Source organism: Eulemur rufifrons, chromosome 13, assembly GCF_041146395.1.
Source record: "Eulemur rufifrons isolate Redbay chromosome 13, OSU_ERuf_1, whole genome shotgun sequence".
Classification (NCBI taxonomy): Eukaryota; Metazoa; Chordata; class Mammalia; order Primates; family Lemuridae; genus Eulemur; species Eulemur rufifrons.
Window position 1 is genome coordinate 3,420,344 of NC_090995.1, and position 5,646 is coordinate 3,425,989.

A 5,646-nucleotide genomic window follows, 5' to 3' on the forward strand; every position below is an offset into this window, starting at 1 on the left:
ACAATAGCGTGATTAGGAAGACACCTGGAAACTTTGACTCAGTGCCGGAGCCTTTTTCTCTTTCTAGTCACTGTGTGCTCTTCCAAGTAGATTTTCGTTCCATGAGAGCAAGATTAAACATTTCTTTCCTTATTTGCTTTTTAAGGGGAGAGTCTTGGAAACAAAGTTGAAATGCGTGGTGGCATGCCAACCTGGAACATGGCCACGCAGAGTGAGAAGTATGTCTCTTTCTTTTCTTTGTGCAGCAGGGCAAACAGGGTGAGCACACAGAGGAAGCCTCAGAGGGTGGGCTGTTTTTGCTAGTGTATGTGCATGTCTGGGAGGGCTCGTCTCCTAAGCACCAGGAGGTTTTCGTTGATTTTTCGTGTGCTAACCCTGCAGTTACATGAGTCCTGCAATTGTTCAGTAAACATGTGATAAGCTCAGAAAGCACGATGACAGAGATGGCTGTCCAGAAGGAGAGTAAGCAGATATTTCCACTCCACAACCATGACCTTCAACTCTGGCAAAAAAGGGAGATTTAAAAGACACTGGAATTTTCCACCCAGCTTTACAGCTGGCCTTCTGGGTGAGAATTGTTTATGTCTCTGTGGCATCATCTGCTTAGTAGAGACCTTCTTCTCAATTGACCTGAAACCGCTGTGTGATTGGTGACCAGAGAAATGTGGACCAAGATTGTTGCCAATTACTTCCCGACATTGGAAACAGAACTTTGAAATAAGACAGAAAACGCAAAAGCCAAGCTTTTTAGGGGAGAGAATTTTGCAATTCCTGTATCTTGCTTTTTTATAAAGCCTGTAGAAGACTCAGCTTTCTGACACAATGGTAAGGCCTGTCCCTTCTGCTGGTGAGAGCCAGGGCTTGCTGCAGGAGGCAGGAAGAGGCTGTGATGCAGAGGAAGGGAAGGAGGCCAGTCCCCTGGGACTAGGAGGCTGTGGGATGGAGACGGGAAAGGGAGAAGGAGAAAACAGTCTGAGTGTCTTGAGTTCTTCCCTCTGGCTTCAGCCAGGACTGGGTGTTAGGAAAGGGAGGGGACTGTGGGGAGAGGGAGGTGTTGGGTCTTGGCTGGGTCTATGCAGAGAGCCCAGCCAGAAACCACCCAGCCCAACCTGGGCAGAGCCAATTCAGAGTTTAATTCAGCAACACAGAGTGGTCAGACAGAAATTAGCCCTAAGATTTGCTTTTCAGGGCAGCTTTCTGGCACTAAAAGGCAGGCGCAGAAACTAAATATTTCATTATCTTCTTGTTGCAGGGGAGAGCCTGAGGAGGGGGAGGGGAATGACTGAGCAATCAGGTAACTTGAGAGCTGGGTGACAGCCCTGCCCATAGGGCTGCATTTGCCAGGTGCAACAGACTCCCCAGCCTTGGCTTGGGGTGGACCATCAGAGCAGGAGGCCAGACTGGGGACAGGGCTTTGTTGTCACAGCGAGAGGTCAGGTGAGCTGAGTGATCAGGAGAGCAACCCTGGGCTCTATACAACCAGAATAAACCAGATCAGGAGCTCCACCAGAGGAGGCCCCTGCTACAGCGCAGTAGGGAGCAGTGGCCAGGCAGACAGGGGCACCCTGGTGAAGACAGAGGGCAGGAAAGCATCCCAAGGGCTCAGGAGCCCACCCTTCCCCAGGAAAGGAGGTTGTGAAGTCTTCCTTCTCCCAGATGCCCTGGGAGAGAATCAGGGAACAGGGAGACCCTACGAAACTGAGCATTTCTTTTTATCAAAAGATAAAGAGGGCCGGGCGCGGTGGCTCACGCCTGTAATCCTAGCACTCTGGGAGGCCGAGGCGGGTGGATTGCTCAAGGTCAGGAGTTCGAGACCAGCCTGAGCGAGACCCCGTCTCTACTAAAAATGGAAAGACATTATATGGACAACTAAAAATCTATATAGAAAAAATTAGCCGGGCATAGTGGCGCATGCCTGTAGTCCCAGCTACTCGGGAGGCTGAGGCAGTAGGATCGCTTAAGCCGAGGAGTCTGAGGTTGCTGTGAGCTAAGCTGACGCCACGGCACTCACTCTAGCCTGGGCAACAAAGTGAGACTCTGTCTCAACAAAAAAAAAAAAAAAAAAAAAAAAAAAAGATAAAGAGAACAACCTAAAAGAATTAACTAAATCATTGCAGTGGCCCGCGTTTTTTTTAGACATAATTTTAAAATCACATTTTGACTATATTTATTAGAGGTAGTATGCATAAGTGCATAAGTTTTCAACCCTGTTATAATACAAATGATTGTGAATAAATGAATGAACTAAATAAGATAGAAGAGAAAAAAACAACGATGTTTAAAAGGACTGATCATCTTAAATAGTAGAGTTTCCCAGGAAAAAGAAATACTAAAACCTAAACCATTGCTTTAGCACTAAGCTAAAGGAGCCCAGGGCTGTGTCAAACCCACAGAGGAAAAGAGCAAGGGGGCCTCTCAGTCACCTCTACTGGCTTCCCCTCTGTTCACTGCTCTGGACCTTTCCTGTCTTCTCAAGTGCCTTCAACATACTGACTCCGGGGCTTTCTATCTTAGCAAATTATAACCATTAAAAAAGACATCAGCTCAGGTAAGGAAAGAACAAAAAACGAAAGGATAAGGAATAAAGACATCAAGTAAATCTGTAACACATAAGTTTACTAGACGGTTTGCTTCTGGACCACCGGCCGGGGCCAGATGTCCTTCGCCTGCCCCGCCCCCAGGTGTTCCATGGCGCCAACTGCGGGCAGGTGGGTGCGCCGCGCTGACCCGAGCCTTTGGCATCCTGGCGGCCCAGGTGCGGGCTGTGCGGGTCCTGAATGCCGACTCCGCAGAGCAGGTGCCGGCCCGAGAGGCGGTGAAGCTGGACGTGCTGGACCTGGGCGCAGCAGAGGCGAACTTGGAGAAGGCGCAGGCGGAGCTGTCGGGGCCCCCGGACGAGGCCAGGAGGGCGGAGATCCAGCTCCGCATCGAGGCCAGCGGGGCCCCGGCGAAGGCCCTCGAGTGCGTGTCCCTGGTCACCGGGGCCACCGAGGCTTGGGGCTGAGACGGGATGTCGCAGGCAGGCGGCACCAGCTCCCCGGGGTCCAGGCTGTCCAGCGGGGCCAGCAAACCCCGGCGTGGTCTCGGGGGAGCCGCGCTTGCCCCAGAGGCCAGCAGGGGGAGGCGCAGCGCAGGCCTCCGACCCGGCCTCTCCGGCCCTGCAGGGTGCCCGGGACCCCGGAGAAACAAGCCCCCGCGCCCCCCACCGGCCCCCAAGCCCGGGCAGGCCTGGAGCTGGGCGCACACACCCCTGCGCCCCGCAGAGCCTGCGGCTGCGACCGCTGTCAAGAACTATGAACCTGTCCAGTGAGCTAAAGAGAAAACACGTGCATTTAATACAGAACATTTGTTACGGACGTCTTGGAAGCTTAAAAGGTCACAAAGGGTATATTGAGGTCTGCCATAACATTAAGTCCTGGAGGACGGGGAGCACAAAAAGAAACTGAGACCTCAGAGGACGGTCCCCCGGGGCTTGGAGCGGGCCCTCTGGACAAGGGTCGAGGCCAGGGGTTGCTCAGAAGGCCCAGCTGGCACCTGCGCTGCCCAGAGCCCCTCCCCTGGGGACAGAGCGCGGGCCACCGCAGGGGCTGCACGGAGCGACGCTAGCCGGACCTGCCAAGAGTCCCCTGTCCCCTCTGGCTGCCTTCAGATCTCCCTGGCACTTCTCAGGGGCGGAACTGCTAGGACAGCCCCGTCGGGAGAATCCGGGAAAACCAGTTCTCAGCCCCAGCAGCGTAGAGCAAACTAGAACAGCCTAACACTTACATTTATTTACTTTAACCCCAACCTGCGCTCATCGCTGCTTCCCTCCAGTTGGCACAGACAGGGCGTCTCGCTGTTAGAAAACTAACGTCCTCGGTCCGGCCCTTCCAGCGCCTCCCTCCTCCAGCACCCAGAGGCTGCGACCCTGTGGTCGCTCCTGGCTTTTGCACATGTCACCAACTAGTGTGAAACAAACTCCCGCTTCGTCTATTTTTCTTCCAGCTGCTCCCCTGTCTCCTTCCTTGCTTCCCTTTGCTGACAAACTTAGAGAATGATCTGCTGGCCTTCCTTGTCCTCTCCGACCCCAGGGCCTTTGGACACAGGCTCAGCCCGCCCCAGGGCCAGGAGGACCCCCGGGAGCCAAGCCCCCAGGTGCCTTGGCCTCTTTTCCTCTCGACTCCCCAGGCAGCCTTCTCCTCTCTCCTCACCTCTGCCTGATGTCATCTGCAGAGTCATCCGAAAATGAGTATCTTCTGAAAATGAAATTTGTTCGTCTCTTCACTTTTTTACTGCCATTTTTCTTGAAGACTGCTCTTCCCTCTCGACATTCTCTTTCAAGAATTTAATTCATATTGAGATTGAAGAATTATCACTTCTCTTTTTGTCCATCTCAAATCCACGTACTGTGCCATTTTGTGTTGCCTACCATGCCGGAGCTGCCCATCCCCCGCTGGACATTCCACTCGGCATATGGCAGGGTTGCCTGAACTTCAGCGAGTCCAAACCCACCTCCCAGCTCAGTCAATAAAACGCTTCTCCTGCTCATTCAGGTTGGAATGTTTGGGGTTGTTTTGGAGTTATCGCGAGTACTTTACATTTTCCTTAAAAATGTCTTTCTTTTTCGTTTCTTCTTCACTGTTTCCCTAAACCCTGAGACTAGAGCAGTACACAGAAGAGTGCAGACTTTGGAGCCAGATGGCCTGAATTCTAATTCTGATTTGGTCACACACCAGCTGGGGACCCTGGTTCTGGGCCTTGGTTTTCTCACCTATGAAAAGGAATAATGATACCTCATGGAGTTGCTCTGAGAATTAAGTAAATGGTTCAGTAAATGTAAAGCGCTTGGAACAGTGCCTGCCATATACTAAGGGCCACATAATTGTTAGCCATTATTATTATTATTTCTTAGGAACTTGAACTCTGGGAAAAACCTTTTAGAATCTTACCTCAGGCAGTTTGCATACTCTCTCTTATCCTCAGTTTCTTTACAAAGTGTGACTTATGATAATACCTTTCTTTTTTTTTTTAATTTTTTTATAACGGGTCCCAAGAGAGGGCCCCCGGCGAGGTTCACGGGTCCTGAGAGAGGGGCCCGAGAAGTCACCATGATAATATCTTTCTAAGAAGAATTAAAAGTAAAGCACTCATTCAAGTAATCATTCAATACATTTTGGCTGTTATTAGTGATATAATGTGATGATCAATGGAAACAATACTATCCTATGGAAAAATAACCATAGATTCTTTATCCTTAAACAACTATTTTCAATTTATAGATTGCACCCTTCCCTGGTATGTATGCATTTTTATATTGTTGAAATCGTAGGAGTCATGCTATTTTGCATTATTTTAAAATAATTTATAATATTTTTGTTTCTACATCATTTTAAACATGATCACTTGCATAGCACTTCACTGTACTGATCTACAATGTTTCACTGAAACATTTGCTGACACCTTTAGATTTTGTAATTTTGGCATTGAGAGGAAACTGCCAAGAATACCTGTACAGCTTTGCCTTTTGGCTTCTCTGAGATTATCTCCCAAAACCTTTCACAGGGAGATTTAGGAACAAATATTTCCAACATTCTATACCTGTATTTTATGTCAGGATCAGAGCCAAGTAGGCAAAATATTTTCTAACTTGGGAATAAAGGAGATAAC

The 5,646-nt window shown here is 49.8% G+C and overlaps 1 pseudogene; it reads left to right on the plus strand.

Annotated features, from left to right (window-relative positions):
• The first annotated feature begins 434 nt into the window (after positions 1-434).
• On the plus strand, positions 435-3,004 carry LOC138393916 (ATP synthase subunit delta, mitochondrial pseudogene; annotated as a pseudogene).
• Positions 3,005-5,646: the final 2,642 nt, after the last annotated feature.